This window comes from Magnolia sinica, chromosome 15 (genome assembly GCF_029962835.1).
Source record: "Magnolia sinica isolate HGM2019 chromosome 15, MsV1, whole genome shotgun sequence".
In the NCBI taxonomy this organism is placed as follows: Eukaryota; Viridiplantae; Streptophyta; class Magnoliopsida; order Magnoliales; family Magnoliaceae; genus Magnolia; species Magnolia sinica.
In genome coordinates, this window is record NC_080587.1 from 64,046,967 (window position 1) to 64,066,303 (window position 19,337).

Below are 19,337 nucleotides of genomic sequence, written 5' to 3' on the forward strand. Positions count from 1 at the left end.
CACACATCAGCTATATAGCTGCTGTTGGTACGTGTCGTGCAAAGACGAGCACTGACCAGCTCCGAGTTGTACGAACGGTTCAAAGGAGATCAAAGTTTCAAGGGCCCACAGTGATGTATTTATTATATCTACACCGTTCATCTATTTTAGAGATCACTTTAGAGCATTATCCAAAAAGCGAATCATATCCGAAAATCATCTGGACCACATGATAAATAGCAGTAGAGATAATGATTTTCACCATTAAAAAAATTTGTAGGGCCCACCGTAATGTTTATTTTCCATCCAATTTGTTTATAAGATTACAAAACCTGAATGAAGAGGAAAAATAAATTTCATATTGATCCAAAACTTCTATAACATTTAAAAGGTTTTAGGTTCAATCCCCCACTGCTTTTTCAGTATGGTCCACATGATAATTTTAACTGTCTTATTTTTTGTGACAAGCCTTAAGAAAAGCTATACAAATGGATGTACAGTTTAAATATAACTCATACCTTGTAATCAAACCTATGGTACTTGTCACCATCAATACAGCAGCTACATGGCTGGTGTGAGGTACGCTAGCCAATTTGCTTCCGTTTTGATGCCGTCCATGCAGATTTCCTGCAAAAGCTTTTTCCAATAAGTTCCTGCACCGGATGCAACGAAGGGTTCAAAGGTGATATTTGTGAGAAATATACACTATCCATCAGTTGTAGGAAATTACTTTAGGACATAAGAATAAAATCGAGGTGGATCCAAGACTAAGTGGGTCCGACGCGAGGGAAAACTGGAGAAAGAGTTTCCTTACCATTGAAACCTTCCTGAGATCTATCTTGATATTTACATACCATCTAAACCATTTATAACATCATTCCCACTCGGATGAAGTGAAAACGCCAAAAACATCGCCTGGTATGAAACTTTGTGGCCATATGAATGTTTCAAACAGTGGTCACTGAATCTACACTCTTTCTTCTCGTCCAAATCACTTGAGTTTTGAATACACCTCATTTTTGGTTTCATGCTCTAAAATGACCTCCCAGAAATAATGAACAACATGGATTTATCACAAACATGATGGTGGGATGCACATAGCATCCCAGTGTAGGATGATTCACGTACGCGGATTTCAGATTTCTTGCAAAAACCCTTGGCAGGAAGTTCCTGCGCTGGAAACCTACATCGGGCCCACCGTGATGTTTTTGAGAATTCATTTCCGTCCGTACGTTTTTTGATTTCATTTTAAGAAATGATGCCAAAAATGAACCGTGTCAAATGCTAACGTATGCTGTAATAAAGAAAAAGATGGTTAGGAAAATTCCTACCGTAGAAACCTTCCTAAGTTCGACAGTAATGTTTATATTCCATCCATACTGTTAATAACGTCATTCCTACTGGGATGAACTGAAAACACAAATATTAGCATGATTCAAAACTTTTGTGGCCCCACGAATATTTCAACTGTGGACGTTCAATTATCACGTTTTCGGTCCACTTAAGCATTGGATAATGTTCATTTTTGACATCATGTCCTAGAATGAACTCATAAAACTGATGAACGGAGAGGATTTCTCACAAACATCACAGTGGGTCCCACATGGGTTCCCAGTGCAGGAACTTCCAGGTTTGGACGCGGATTAACTACTGACAGGTTGCGCGGCGAGGATCCTGAAGTGACGTCATCAAGTTCTGCGGGCCCTACTATGATGTCTATGTTGTATCCACACCGTCCATCCATTTTGATATATCATTTTATGGCATGAGCCAAAGAATGAGGCAAATAAAAATCTGTAGTGGACCACACCACAAAAAACAATGGGAAGAGTGATTCCCACCATTGAAACTATCCTAAGGCCCACCATGATGTTTATTTGAAATCCAACCTGTTCAAAAGTTAAAAAAGACATGAAAGAAGTTAAAACACAAATATCAGCTTGTTCTAAAACTTTTGTGGCCCTTACAAGTTTTTAATGGTGTGCGTCACAGTCCCCACTATTTTCTATGCTCGGATCCACCGGAGCTTTGTATTTAACTCATTCTTTGTATATTTCTCTAAAATGATCTCTCCAAATAGATGGACGGTGTGGATACAAAACATACATCATGGTGGGGCCCACTGAATTTGGTGACGTCACTTCAGTAGCGAGTCTCAACCTGTCGGTAGCTAATCCGATCCCGAAAGGCTTTCGCAGGAAATCCGCGTCCGTGATTTACCTGCCGTATTAAGATAGATTTTGAGGGCATGTGCCATGCCGTACACGTGTACATGTGTGTGGATTAGGTGAGGCAGGCTAAGAGCTCGGTGTGTATGGCCCTTACCGGGCCCACTTATATATGTTGTATATCCACGCCGTCCACCTGTTTTTCCACCAATTTCAATGTATGTTCCCAAAAAATGAGGGGATTCAAATCTCATATGGGCACACAATTGGAAAACAGTGGCAACTGAAACCCTAGCATTAAAAACTCTCTGAGCCCCTGTAATGTTTATTTTCTATCCAACTCATTGATAGAGTCGCATAGACTTATATTCTATGAATGAATATACAAATTGCAGCTTAATCCAAAACTTTTGTGGGCATTAAAGAAGTTTTTAATGGTGAGAATTCAATCACTCATGTGGTGAAAAATTGAATTAATCAATCACATGACATACATGGCAAACATCAGTTGTGCAATCTTTCCGAACCACTAATGTATCTACCATAAAAAGGCCAAGCTAGACAAAGAACTTGTTGGTTAAGCTGAACTCGTCAACTGAGCTCGATAATAAGATTCATCAACCAACATGATTATCTCGAGTAAGCTAATTAGTCAAGGTCAACCTCATATACTGACCTCGACTTTTGATACCGACCTCGACCTCGACCTCAAATACCGACAACGACCTTATAATAAAAATATTCAGAGAGAATCTCACAACATATAAAAATAGGATCGATCCAACAAGATCCTAACCAAAAATCACGCCGACAAGGCAAATTTGGATATGTTCTTGAGAGCATATTCCCACTCCAATACGGGTTCCCCTAATGTATCTAGCAAATCCACTCAAATACGCAAGATGCCTAGAAAATATATAAATATATCACCATATTGGAAGAAAGAGGTATGCATAAAAAATCTCAGCTCTAGTCATACCTACTCTAGGTTCATCTACCTGACTTAGGCATCGAAGGGTCCCCCGCCATAACCGGGCCCCCATTATCCATTTGTTTCCCACTAGTGCAGGTATTCAGTAGCCTACATGTGAAGTTGCGGGTTCAACCAGATTCAAGTTATAACAGTTTGGTGTCGTATGTGGGAATGACGGCATAGTCATTAAAAGTTCCCTCCAACATCGACAGGCCTTGCTGCCCTTTTATTTCCCACATCTAAGATGGCTAAGGGAAAAAGAAGAGCATTGGCAACCGTCACCAAGCCAATACCAGAAGAACAGCCTGAAAACCTGCATGCTTCACGTTTAAGCCCCCAGCTTGACCCTACTCCCCCGGTGATCGTGTAGAGATCTCAGAATAGGGGGAGTTGGTTTGTCTCTTTCGAAAATCAAGTCAAAGCTCTGACCGACAACGTCGACCGTATCATGAGAATATTAAAGAGACATCATCCTCTCCTCGATGAGCAAAACATAAAATTGGGGGAAACAACCGAGCAATCTCGCCCCTCCGCTTGCACCTCCTGCATCATATATAGCAAAAGATCAACTAACAAGAAGCAAGTGCATTCCCACATAAACTTTGTGAACCACCGAGCTTACTGAATCAGATTTGTGACATGCACTAGAGAAGAAAATGTGAGCTAAAGGAAAAGCCCCAAAAGTCACAGCAGAGAAGAAGATCTCATAAGAGGCAGAACTGAAAGAAATTCGAGATCAACTCGGGAACATCCAACTAGCCTGCCGAACTAAGGGCCTTATCTCCATGAACGCCATTCTCGAAGAAACCGAGCCCCCTGTAACGTCCCAGGTTTTTTATATTCTGGATTTTCAAATACCCTTGAATTTTTTCATTATAATTAACTTATATTATCACTTACTGACAATTAACACTCAATGTTAGTATATACGCAGGTACCAATAAAGAACCGCACAAATCTTATTAATCAACTATATGAAGCTAAAAACTCCATCCGATCACTTAAACATCGAGAGCCACATGATTTGCTCACACAGAGCCAAAATCTAACCAACCTATCGCTAACTAATCAAGACAACCACAACTAAATAAAGACCTACTAAAATCTGAAATAATTAGTGGCCAGATTTTAATTAAAAACCAAACTGACCCACTTATCCTTTTAACCTAAGAACTAATGGCTTAGGATGATTGTAATCGAATTGTTATTTCTGCTAGTTGAGAATAGGCCACACTATGAACTTAGTTGATCCAAACCCTAATTATTACGTACAAGAAATCTCACTACCCAATTCATTCTAAAAATACCTTGATTATCTGAACGAGCTTTAGACCGCGTGAGACATCGAGCCGAGATCGCGTCTTGAATTGTTCAACTTGGACTCGTAAGGCGAGTGCTTGGGTCATGCGAATACCTTATATGAAAATCTGGAACTTAAGTGAAACTAGTCCCTTTGGTCTTTCATAAAGTTGTAATTTTTGGACCATTGATTCATGGCCAAAGTCATGGTATCAACTAAAGATATTTTCCCTTATATATCCGTATAGCCGCGACCCCGATCGACCATCGATGACTGTCGACTAGACTTCTGATCATACCTATCAATCGACGCATCCAAATGGCAGGTCGATCATATTCATACATAGATCATCATTAGGGCTAACTATCTTATAGTGTATATCAACCCATACACCCCATAGTGGGCTCCAAAGGTTAGAAACACCCTCCCATAGGGCTAACATAATGAAAACTTAGGCCTTAGGGTCATTTGCACCACTTCCAACATTATATACAGCCTTCATTTGGGCACCCCCTCCTCCCATATGAATTTCAACAAGAGAAAATGGGGGAAAGGGAGAAGAGAAAGAGGAGAAAGGAGGGGAGAGAGCTTGGGGCGTGAGTGTTGGTGCACCTCCACCATCTCATCCCCTCTTTAACCACCTCGCCATAACAAGAGCCATCGTCAGAGCTTTCCTGACAATAATTGGAGGTAAGCGTCAAGTCTCACTTGTAATTTAGAGTTTTCAATAATTGTTTATCCTTAATCTCACAAGCTTGTATGCTTGTTTAAGTTTTTCAACGATTTTCTTTAAAACCCTAACCCTAGGAGTGTTTTGGATCTGGCAAATCATCACAAAGTGTGGACCATTATTCCTGGGTTTTCATTTATCGACCCTTGAGGGTCTTGGTTAATGATTTATTATTTGTAGATAACTTGATATGTGCTAACATATTCATACTTTGATTTGATCAAAACATGTGTTATTATTTGGATATGGATGCTCACATGTTTAGTGAAATGTTTGAGTAGTGGAATGTGTTGCTTTGTTGCTGCTCACATGTTTGATTTAATGCTTAATTAGTTGTATTGCTTTATGCATGCTCATGTGTTTAATTTAATGCTTTAGTGAATGTAGTACCATATGGATGCTCACATGTTTAATAAAATGGCTAAGTGGTTGTGTAGTAGAACATATGTTATAATTGCATGATGTAGTGTTTAACATGCAAAAATACTTAGGACTGCTATGATATTAGGTCAGTTGGTTAATGGCCTGAACTAAAGGGGTGGCCCGAGTTGGGGTGGCCACCCTAGGCTCATTGCATCGACCCGGGGTGAACACAGACGACCGACAGTAGTTAGACTGCACGGGATGCTTGCACCCAATGCCGGTTGCGCTGAGGTTCTTCTATGTCAATCAAATTAGTCTACTAGCCAACTAATAAAGTATGCTCACAATGTGTGACATGACCAATTAGAATCTAAGATACCCCATTCCCAATGGATGAATCCATTCATAACCATTAGTGTGATATGACCCACTGAGACTCATGAGCTGGACATGGTGGTATGGGACACCGTGTCCGAGCTGTCAGCTTATGTTGGGGTGAGGAGTCTCCCGTAGTGACCTGTGAGGACTAATGGATGTGATGGATCATTGTTCGAACGACCCCCATCAAATTACTCAGCCGATGGTTCCGTGCTAGAGTACCACTTGAACGACTTGGCTGTGAATGAAATTGGGTGACGAGTTATTTTTCTTTGTAATGATTTGGTTTTATATAACAAGCCCACACCTCATATTTGAGTGATCATACTCGATGTTTGGTGTTAAGTATCAAATATTGCATATTCTCCCCTATTTATATATTGGTTTTATGAACATGATAATGCTTAATAGTCTATTTTATACATGTTTCTGTTGAAGGTAAATCTGAGAGCTTAGATTGAACAAAATGTTAGAAGCATGGATTCGATGCTTAAGAATCACCAAGCCAAAGATCGGATCTTAAAATACCAAGAATGAAGAATTCACATGCCAAAGATACAAGAAAACCAAGTGAGGAATGAAGAGAATCGAAGTTTTGAAGCGAATTTTTGTGATCCTCGACTAGTCTAAGCTTCGACCAGTCCTAGCTTATGCTCGACTAGCCTAGGAATCCTCGACTCGAACTCCAACAACATTATCCTCTAAATTCCCTTCATCCTCAACCAGTCGAAGGTGACCCTTGACTAATCGAAAGTTATCCTCGACTAGTCGAGGGTTACGTAGATTTTGTGCAGACTACATAAATTTGAGGCGGTTTTCAATTTTTTCAACTCGGTGCGAAAGTTGGAGTTTCATTACTATAAATAGGAGTCCCTAGGATGTTCCTAGGCATCTTCTAGGGTTTGAGGAATGGAGAAAAAGGGTGGAGCCATTGTCTAAGAGTTTTTTTTTTCTTCCTTAGTTGTTTTTATGTTTTTCTTAAGAGATTTTAGTTTAATCATGTCTATGGTTGGCTAAACCTCTTAGCTGGGGCTAAGAGGTGAAGCTTGTAGCGTGATTAGGATGTTTGCTTTGCTTTGATTTATATTTTTATTGAACCTTATAGATTCTAGTTATTATTTAAAGAATATTTTAGTTTTAAATGGTTTGTTGTGAGAAATTGCAATAGATCTGCAATTGCTTCGAATATCTTCTTTTCCTGATTTGAGATTATGAACTTAGTAAGTCCCGTTGTTCACCATCAACCCTTAGGCATGGTAGGGTGATGGAATCCTTCCTAATCTTCACAATTCTTCTATGATTGGTTATGAGACTGGTATATTCTATCATTGGCCATTGTCTCTTGAGCATGATTGGATGATGGAATCACTTCCAATCCTCACAACTCTCATCCATTAAGACTAGGTCAATGAGAAGTTTAGAGATTTGACCATCTCTATTACCAATTGGATAAGATAGGACTCTGATTCCAATTGTGTCTTTAAATCAAGCAAGGTAGTGTCCCAATTGCTACAAATGGATACTTGGCATCCTAGTTTTCACCTTTAATTGATAGTATGCACAATCACTCACAGTTATTCTCTTTAATATTTCAGATTTAGGTTTAGATCTTCTTCTAGTTTCGATTCTAGTTATTTTCAAAAGCACATGTGTCACGCCCCAAACTCGGAAACCGGGCTTACAAAATTCCCGATCGCTGAATCCGGTACCGACAACCTCCATAGTACTTCATTCTTAGCTCCTGGCACCCATACACCAGGTTCCGATCTTGGGATTCTACAAGAAGGACTTCAAACATGATTTTGATTTAGTATAAGCATAACCGTAAGCATAACCCCGAACAATAACCACAAGAACACCGTTACAAAATCCTTTATAATAAAAAAAACTTTGAGTACAATGCTTATGAAGGGAAATACAAGATAATGATAATAATAGAAACTCCAGAAGTTCGACTGCACACTCTTACTGCGGCGAGGCTATGGCTGCGTCCGGGTGTCACTTGCACGCATCAATCGTGCATAAGCTTATAGAAAGCTTAGAGGGTGGTGTAAGTGTGTGTAGTTTGAACGTGCTCAGAATGTAATGGCAGAGTAATGTGGAATCATGCTGATGAGTACATGAATGCAATCAGCTGTACCAAGTCTATGCAGTGCAAGATATGAATGTTATCGGCCATATCAAGACCATGCGATGCGAGATGCAAATCAAGCATGTCAATCCTCATCCAAATTCACATATCAATGCAGCTCATCACTAGAGCATCAAATATCAGTACAGTTCTCATTCTGGATAATCATCGGGGTTTAATACACTCTAAATGGCACTGCCCTTTTCCCAGGTGCGCAGTCTAAGTGAGCGTAAGAAACCTCACTATCCGCATGGCTAATAGTCTGCCAATACCTATCTGGCACGTCGATAGAGGACTCATTCACGAGCTGGTCAAACTCAGCCTAGCAATGCCCCTTACGCTCGGGCAGGTAAGGCCACACCTTTTTCCAACCGACCAGACACAGTGGGATACGCGGCCTCCTGGTTTTCAGCTCCCGTGCACTCATGTATCCACTCGGTCTCGATGTTAGAGTCATCCTCTGGTACTATCGGGTTTAGAGATTTTCACCTAAGGACATCTATGACACCCTGATGCTAGAACGGTATTTTCAGTATCCAATCCGGCTACCCACGATGTGTCTGTGGAGGCCATAGCCCTGATGTCGCTAGGGCACATAGTAATCATAATTACATAAATACAAATGTGCATGAGTCATGCAGTTCAATCATGCATCAATCCTGCATATACTGTGCGCTCATGTGGGGGTAACTTCGCCTATCGAGGAGTCCCAAAAATCATTTATACTATGGCATATGCAATATCCAATCACATCTCATAACAAACATACAGATGATGCGTATGGACATATATCATGATGTTATGCGATCATAAACTCATAATCGGTAATGGTAGTCAGTATCGGCAATCGGCACCGATAATCTGCATCGATAATTAACCTTAATGCAAGGCGGGGTCCATAGATAGACAATCGATGATGGATCAATTAAAATCAATGGGGCCTAAGCGTTTGGGTTAACCCACGAGAGATGATGAGGAAAGGCTTAACAAGGCTTAAGGGAAGGTCACAATGTGGACGTCCAACCATCATCACCCATCAATGTGGACCTTTAACCAACATTACTTCCAAGGAATGGCGCTCATAGGGCCAATCGTATAATGGGCCCACGGCCTCATGCAAGGACCTAATACACATCATCATGGGCCTCGCTTATGGGGCATATACGCATTATATTGGGCCTTACTCATGAGCCAATGTATATAACATCGGGCCGTATCAACAGGTCGAATCAAATGGGCCGAATCAATGGGCCGAGTCAAATGGGCCGATTCAAATGGGCCAAATCGAATGGGCTGATTCAAATGGGTCAAATCAAATGGGCCGATTTGAATGGGCTGAATCAATGGGTTGAGTCAAATGGGCCGAGTCAAGTGGGCCGCTCCAATGGGCTCATATACATCAAATGGGCCACATCATGTGGGCTCAAAATACATCATATCGGGCCTTATCAAGTGGGCCCAAAATACATCACATGGGCTGCATAAACGGGCTATACCGCTACCCCATTAGAGATCTTTTTTTTTAGAGTATTGTGCAAAAATATGAATCATATCAAGAGATCATCAGGACCATACCACACATAACAGAGGTGATGGTGATTCCCACTGTTAAAATTAAGAGGGCCCACCAAAGCATTTATTTTCCATCGAGTCAGTTCATAAGGTCATAAAGACCTGAACTTAGAGGAAAAACAAATATCATATTGGTTCAAACTTCTGTAATCCTAAAAGAGATTTCAATGATGGGAGTTCAATCCACTGCTTTTTGTAGTGTGGTCCACCTGATAACGGATCTGTCTTATTTTTAGTCTCAAGCCATGAGGCGAGTTAGCCAAAAGGATGGACGGTTCACATACATCAGTGGGGTCCACATAGGTGGCCCATCACGTCAGATGGATGGGTGGTAGGGATACGACACGTGCATCATGGTGGGGTCGTGCTTGACACGCCAAATAGATGGACGGTAGGGATACAGCACGTGCATCATGGTGGCTGCTCAAAGCTCCTGTCACGTGGTCCCAATAAGATGGATGGACGGTTTGGAGATCAGGTCAGTTGCAACGTCAAGGTGGGTCCCATGTGGGAGTGGCCCACCGGCATGTTTAATATAAAATATTATATTATAAAATAGTATATATCATATATGTATATACATGAGTGTGTGGAAGGGTGGTACTGTCAACGGATGGCCTGATGGTAGGCTTCACCTAAATGGATGGTTTGGATGAAAAACATCCATCAAGGTGAGGCCGTACATGGCATCGTCCATATGGACGGTGCAGATGAAGCACATACAGTGGTGGGTCCCACCAGATAGATGGACAGCGTGGATTTATCCCTCATACAGCAGCCACACGCTGACTGCTAATCAGCCCACGCCAACCACCCAAATCGCCAGAAAGGTGGGTCCCACATGGGAGTGGCCCACCAATATACATATACATATATATATATATATATAATATGTATTATATTATACCATCCAGCCCAGCGTCTAGCAACAGGGACGTTGGATGGTCTGGATGTTTTATATACCTTATATTAGATATTTTATATATATATATATATATATATATATATATATATATATATATATATATTATATCACATATATTATATAGAAGGGAGGATGTATTGGGTCCATCCAAACAGTGGATGGTGTGGATCATCACCTGTAATAGAGTGGGCCACACCGTCTGATGCTGATGGACGGAGTAGATATAACACATATTGGTGGGATCCACACCATCATAATAAGAAGAGAGAGAGAGAGAGAGAGAGAGAGAGAGAGAGATCGTGATGGAGAGGAGGGACCTTGCCACTATGGGCCCTCCATTTCTTACATTGTATGCTTCAAATGGGTCCCACCACATCTGGTCCTAAAATAAAGAAATTTAACGGTGGATCACCCACCCATCGGCCTCCTTCTTTAGCTTCTTGGACTTGTATGCTCCTTGCCTTCTACTTTAATGGAGGTTGATGGAGAATGAATGGTTGAGATGGGAGATGAGAGAGTAGGAAAGTGAGCCACACTTAGTTTTTGGGAGAGAGAGCTTGGATGTTGGAAGCTCTCATGGGATTTGGAAAATTGTTAGAAAATGAGAGGGAGAAAAGAATGATGGATTGATATGGGATGGGTGGAATGGGTGTTTGTTGGAAATTTTGGTAAAAGAGGGATGGGTAGGGAGAGAGAGGTTGACTTGGAAAAAAAAGGAGAGATGAGTGTTGGTACTTGGGATAGGGTAAGGTGGCATTAAGGTAAGGTGGTGTACTTGACTTGATTTGATGTGATGGATCATAGAGATTCTCTCAAAATTTGCAACGCGCGACGTTTCTTCGGAATGAACGCGGGCCCACATCTTCTGGCCTGGGTATCGGATCGTTGCGCGAGTCACGGCATTGGAACCGTGGCGATGGCGCGATCGCTAGGGTACAAGTTTCAGGTCGAGCCGACTTCAATATGTAGGACTCGACTTAGGATCGTGCGCAAACATCGGATATAGGTAGAGGGTTACCGAAATTCGATTGGGATGACTGTGGAAGCCTATAGAACGGTACGGACTAAGATACGGTTCTCACAACATGAGTTCAATCCCTGTGGATTCGACCTTAGTCTCATCGAGATTATTACTACATCGTGACCCTACACTTGGGGTTGTGAACATTTAGGTGACGACACATCTATTTGATCCTTACACTCTAGGTATAATGTCATACTTTGGAATTGTTGATTTGCAAGATAACCTAAATTTGGATCAAGGGACACTTGTAAGGAACTACTACGTGCTGCAACAAGCTATGTGATCCGGATAGGGACTCGTGATATAACGTTGGTATCCTAGCTTCACCAATCTGATGTATGAATTGAAATTAATAATCACTTGGCTAATCTTTCATACAGAATATGTCACGATTTGGTGTTGGAGTCACTTGTGAGAAAGTGTTAGCATTTGTGAAAAAGGCGTTGAAGTCGCTTGTGAGGGAGTGTTAGATTGTCAGGCATATGCATCATTCCACAACCTCCTTTGTGTATTTAATAAGATTATTTAGGAAATGTTTGATGTCTTGTTTATCATTAACTACGCTGATTGAGTTGATAACATGTGTAACGTAGAATTAATAAAACCACTGAGTTAGCTACTCACTCCCACCTAAGACGGTGTTTTAAAACACCAACCAGGCATATCATTGATGTAGGTCTAATGAGACCTTAAACGGGTAAGCTTAGATCGGCTTGTGCCACCACCGTTATGTTTTGGAGGATCGGGCGTAAACTGAAAACTTTACACTTTAATCATCTTGGGTATGTATATTATGACTTGTATAATCCTCGTTTGGGCAGACACATTGTTCAATTGGTTGTTTTCCTTATTATTATTGATTTTTGTTATCTCTACCTCGCTTTGGTTCCGCCGAGTTGAATTGTGTAACTATGATAATTTGTGTATGAACTTAATGTGAATTAGAATGAGGACACATGTGCATTTTATTAAGTTAACACATGGGAACTCGGGATTGGAGTCTATGTACTCGGGTGTCCAATTTTTAGAGCATTACAAGTTGGTAGCAGAGCGGAGTATTGAGATAACCAGGATCTTGTGTCACGCCTCAAACTCGGAAACCGGGCTCATAGAATTTTCGATCACCGAATCCAATGCTGACAGCGTCTGTAGTACCCCATTCTCGACTCCTAGCACCCATATGCCAGATTCTAATCCTGGGATCCTAAAAGGAGGATTTTCTAATGTACATTTATCTTGTAAAAAGCATAACCATAAGTTTACTCAAATCACAAAGGCAACATCATTATCACATATCCACTAATATAAACGGTTGAATACAGTGCTGAAAGGGAAATACATATATCGAAAATTAAAGCTCCAGAAGATAGTTGCACGCTTCAAGTTCAACGCTGCTGCAACCTAATACTACTTGTACACATCTATCATGCATAAACTTATAGAAAGCTTAAAGGGTAGTGAAAGTGTGTACGCAAGGTAAGTGCCAAGTATGCAATTTCAGAGCAATACAGAAATATGTTGGTAAGTCCATAAATACTATCAACCTTATTCAGGCTATGCAAAGCAAAAACATAATAAGCCAATATCATATACTGAGGAAGCAATGTAGATCAGCTATGCAATGCAGAGACATAGTAAGCCAAATATCACATATTGAAGAAGCAATGCAATATGCAAATCTTGACGAGTCCACGAATACCGTCAACCTTATTTAGGCTATACAATATAGAAGCATAGCAAATCAAATGTTATATGCTGAGGATACAATGCAATATGTGGTGCGAATGAAATAACTAAGTTGGAGTGTGAAGTCGGGATGATAGTATGTAGTATCGCAGACTATGGGGTCCATCACAAGGGACTTCTATCCAAACCAGTCCCACATCTAAATTTGGATAGCCACACTCAATGTGGTAAACTCCTGATCTCAAGTTAGACGTGCGCCCTAATCGAAATCCTAGTCATTACGAAAGTACATTATAATTAGTTGCACACCACCAGCTCGAGCGGATAATGAATGAATCAATCAAATGCTGAGTACGCAGCTGTTGCTCAGTAAGTCCACATATCAGTATCGTACATTTCTAGGATCATCACCGGGGTCTAGTACATTCCAAGTTGGCTACCGCCCCTGCCGGCCGCGTAGCTCAGCAAGTGGAAAAGACCTCACCACCCGCCTACCAATATCGGCCCGGCTCGTCGATAGTGGACCCATTTGTGAGCTGGTCAAACTCAACCTAGCTCACAGCCCCCTTTACTCAAGCGGATAAGGCCACACCCCCTCCCAACCGACCACGACACAGTGGGAAGCGCGGCCTCCTGGTATTTGGCACTCAACGCTCATGTCTTCCACTCGGTTTAGACGTTGGAGCATCCCCTGGCCACGAGAGTTTAGGGACTTTCACCCACGGACATCCAAAGTGCCCATATGCTCAAACCAAACATTTTTAGTGTCCTATCTGGCCATTTACATTATGCCTGTGGAGGCCACAACCCTGATGTCGCTAGGGCGCATAATGATCATGTCACAAAATGTGAGACGCATGAGCCATACTATCTAGTTATGCATCAAACCTGTGCATACCGCACGCTCATGTGGGGCAACTCTCTTCTCAGGGAGTCCCATAAACAATTAGCCCAATGGCACATGATATGCTCAATCACTCCTCATAACAAGCATGCAAATGATGCCTACGGGCATGTATCATGAATTATACTAAGCATCGGGTTGTTACAATCATGGTGGGACTGTATAAGGCGGCCCATGGCCCGTAATAATGAATAAGTGGCGTGCACACAATCACATACACATGGTGGGTCTCACACATCATAATTAGGCCTTGCACATACAAGGGGCTTCACACAATCACAATGGGCCTCATACAATCGTGATGGGCCTCACATAGTCACAATGGGCCTTATACAATCACAATGTTATGCTAACATATACTCAGTTTGTATAATAAGCATAGTCGTAATCGATAATCGGCCTATATATATGGCGGGGTTTATAGAAGGACAGTAGATCTAATCCATAACATGAGGATCGGTCCTCAACAGTGAATATACCAACCTAATACCACCGATCTTTCCATCTATGGTGACGATATTTTCTCTTCATATCAAGGATGGGCCTAGATGGCCTACTCCTATCAAGAATGAGCCTAAGAACAAGGAGTGGGCTTTGTTGCCTGTTCCATCACGTAGCAATCTGGGCTTCTTAAGGGTCTAATAAGCACAAGGTGGGCCACATTCCCTATGGAAGGCTCGGTACGAACACAAGATGGGCTCCAAGGCTTGGGTGGTCCTACAGGGTATGGTGGAAAACATCATTATCAAATGGAGGCACAATGGATTGGGATAGCCTAATCAAGGGAAAGATGGATAATATAATCATCAATGGGGGCCCAATGGTTTGTATTAGCCCATTGAGGGGAGATGAGAATGGGCCTAACAACGGGCCTTAGGGAGAGTTACAATGTGAACATCTAACTATCATTGCTCATACGACGTGGAAGCATGGCCCATTTAATATCAACCAGGAACATGGATGGGCATCATAAATATCATTACATACATCTTGGTGGAATCACACATCACAATGGGCCTCATATACATCACCTTGGGCCTCACACAAGGGCTTTATATACATTGCATTGGGCCTCACTCATGGGCCTCATATAGATCACATTGGGCCTCAAATACATCACGATGGGCCGTATCACATGTGTCTAATACACATCATAATAGGCTGCACCACATGGGCCTAATGTACGTCACAATGGGCCGTATCACATAAGCCTCACTCATCACAATGGGCCGCATCACATGTGCCTAATACACATCACAATGGGCTGCATCACATGGGCCTCACTCATGGATCACATATACATCATAATGTGCCACATCTCATGGGCCTCATGTACATCGCAATGGGCCGCAACAATGGGCCTCATATACATTAAAATGGGTTGCATCACGTAGGCCTCATATACCTCAGGTGGGTTGCATCACGTGGGCCTCATATACATTAAGTGGGCCGCATCGCGTGGGCCTCATATAATAATAATGGGCCTCATATCTCGGCCTTAAATATTTCACAATGGGCCGCATTACATGGGCCTAATGTACATGGCATGGGCCGTATCACATAAGCCTCACTCATCACAATGGGCGGCATCACATGTGCGTAATACACATCATAATAGGCCGCATCACATGGGCCTCACTCACAGCCTACATATACATCATAATGGGCCACATCCCATGGGCCTCATGTACATCACAATGGGCTGCAACAATGGGCCTCATATACATCAAAATGGATTGCATCAAGTATGCCTCATATACCTCAGGTGGGTTGCATCACGTGGGCCTCATATACATCAAGTGGGCCGCATCGCATGGGCCTCATATTTGGGCCTCAAATATATCACAATGGGCCGCATTACATGGGCTTCATATACAACACATCGGGCCTCATCATATGGGCCTCATATACAATACATCGGGCCTCATTAAATGAGCCATAAATACATCACTTTAGGCCTCATCAATGAGCTATTAATACATTACATTGAGCCATACCACATGGGCCTCAAATACATCACAATGGGCCTCATTACTTGGGCTGCGTGTACATCTCATCGGACCTCAAGCACGGGCCTCATATACAACAGGTGGGCCTCAACAATGGGCCTCATGAGGCAGCCCATGGTTCAACTAAGATAGGTGGGCAGCCATGCACAACATACACATTAAGGTGGGCCCTGCACAAGTAGCAGGTGGGCCTGCACAGTCCATATAGGCCCCACTAGATGGACAACTAGGATATACAACGCATATATCATGGTGGGCTCCATCGCTGATGGCCAGCAAGGATAAAACACGTACATCGTACGACCCCATGGCCTAGTCTAGATACACAACACATACCTCAAGATGGGCCTCACATGCACTGTCCAGATGGACGATGCATAGATAAAATACATACATTAAAGGGTGCCCACACCGCAGGGATGAAACACATACATCTGAAGTGGGTCCCACCGTCCTATGGTGTAGATGGTGTGGATAAAACACATACTCTAAGGTGGTCCCACCCTCACACGTGCCACATGTGTGGGGTGGGCCCACATCTCCAGACGGATGGACGGTATGTATAAAATACATACATCATATTGGCCCACTGCATTGTCCCAATCATGGATGGTGCAGATAGAATAAATACATCAAGGTGGATCCCACCGTCCAGCCATCTAGATGGTGTGGATAAGGCCCATAACTAAATGGCGTTCTTACCCGTGGAGGTAAAAGGTACTTTATAATATTTATAGATGATTGTTCGAGATATGCATATATATATATATATATATATATATATATATATATATATATATATATATATATAATGCCCAGCGTCCAGTCCAGGCCCTGGACATTTGGGACAGACGGTGTAGATGACACACATCACGGTGGATACCACCGTCCTTGCTGGACGGTGTGGATGCCACACATGAGGCCTGACTCCACCATCCAGAAAATATTAGATGGTGTGGATATATGATACATACATCGTGTGTGGGCCCCACAGAATTTGCTGACGTCATGGGACCCACAACACTTGCAGACGTCATTACAGCAGCTATTTAGCTGGTATGAGGTACTCCGCCAATCAGCTTCCCATTACATGGGTCCCACGTGGACGTGGCCCACCTGATTTGGATCAATCTGATATTTGTGTTTTCCCTTTGGTTCGGGCTAGTCCAAACGGACAGTAAGTGCGGGCCAGGACATGGCAGCGAAGTGGGCCCTGCTTGGACAGCGGTGACGACCCACTGGATGGATGGTCCTGATATATTGTATATTAAGGTGGCCCACAACAAGGAAAGGAGAGAGAGAGAGAGAGAGAGAGAGAGAGAGAGAGAGAGAGAGAGAGATGGCGTGCGATGGAGGTACCTCGACACTATGGGCCCTCCCTAAGATTATAATACATATATCAAGATGGGTCCCAAATGGGATCCATACCATCAATCGGTAGGCCCCACTTGGTTTATTACAAAATTGTAATCTAACCCTATGAAACACCCACCGATAGTCTTCTTCTTTAGCTCCTTGAACTTCTAAGCTCCTTGACTTCGATTTTGATGGAGGATGATGAAGATTGAAGGGCTAGGATGAGAGATTAGGGGGTAGGAAAGTGGGTCTTGATCTTAGGTTCTCTTTTCTCTCTTTGGGATTTTCTCTCATAGAAGCTTGGAAAAATGGAGAATGAGATGGGATGAAGTGATGGATAGGAGAGAGGGATGGTGGTGTAAGAGAGAGATGGGTATGTGTGTAAATCATACATCAAGATGGGTCCCACCACATGTGGGCCCTCAAATCACAAAATCAAATCATAGAAACACCCACCTTTGATCTTCTCCTCCTTCCGCCATAGCATGCTAAAGCTCCAAATGACGAACTTCAACGGTTGAGATGAAACTTAGATGGTGGAGATGGGAGATAGAAAGTGGGCCACACAAAGCTCCTCTCATGGAGAAAGCTTGGACGTTGGGTTGCTTGGAGATGGAGTTTGAAAATGAGGGAGAGAGAGAGAAGATGGGATGTAAGAGAGAGAGAGAGAGAGAGAGAGAGAGAGAGAGAGAGAGAGAGATGGGTGTGATGGGTGAAAAGGTAAGTGATGTGTACTTGACATGTAAGGGTGTGTAAGAAAGAGAGTTGACTTTTGGGTTGCTCTTGTACTTGACATGAGGTGATTGATGAGATGTGATACGATTGATTTGAAAGATTGTCTTGGGTTTGCAAATGCGCGGCGTTTTCTTCGAACTGAACGCGGGCCCACATCTCCTAGCTTGGGTATCGCCTCGGTGTGTGAGACGCGGCATCGAAACTGCGGTGGCGGCATGGTCCCATAAGTACAAGTCTCAGGTCAAGCTGACTCTGAAATACAGGATATGACTCAAGGTTACGCGCAAACGTCAATAAAAGATCGCGGGTCGCCGGAATTTGACCGGGAGGACTGCAGAAGCCTACTGAACGGTACGGGCTAGGATACGAGTCTTACAGCTCTCCCCTCCTAATAAAAATTTCATCCTCGAAATTTAAATCACAACATAATAAAATATAGAGCTCACGAAGGGAGGAAAATCCTATCCGAACAGAACATGCCAACATAATCAAACACCTAAGAGATGGGGACAACGCTTGCGAATCTCAGCCTCCTGCTCCCAAGACACCTCGTCAGTACTATGATGATTCTACTGAACCTTAGATCCTGGATCAGGAACGATCGAAACTATACAGCCTCACAATCTCAATGGTAAGGCGCTATATCAGAAAATCTCTAATTTATTCGAACTCGGGGATCTAATCATTCTAAGTTCTCAATAATCATTAAGTGAAGGGTAGCTATCAGCAGATATGTGATGTTATCTTCAGGTATTCCCAAGTTATACTCTGATACCAACTTCTGTCACGCCCCAAACCCAAAATCGGACTCACAAGAACCCCGATCGCCAAATCCGGTGTCGACAGCCTCCGTAGTACCCCGTTCTCGGCTCCTAACGCCTATATACCAGATTCCGATCCTGAGATCCTACAAGGAGGATTTTTTTTGTGCATTTATTTGAACTTGGGGATCTAACCATTCTAAGTTCTCAACAATCTAGGGTGAATGGTAGCTATCAGCAGATATGTGATGTTATCTTCTGGTATTCCCAAGTTATACTCCGATACTATCTTCTGTCACGCCCCAAACCCAAAATCGGACTCACAAGAACCCCGATCGCCAAA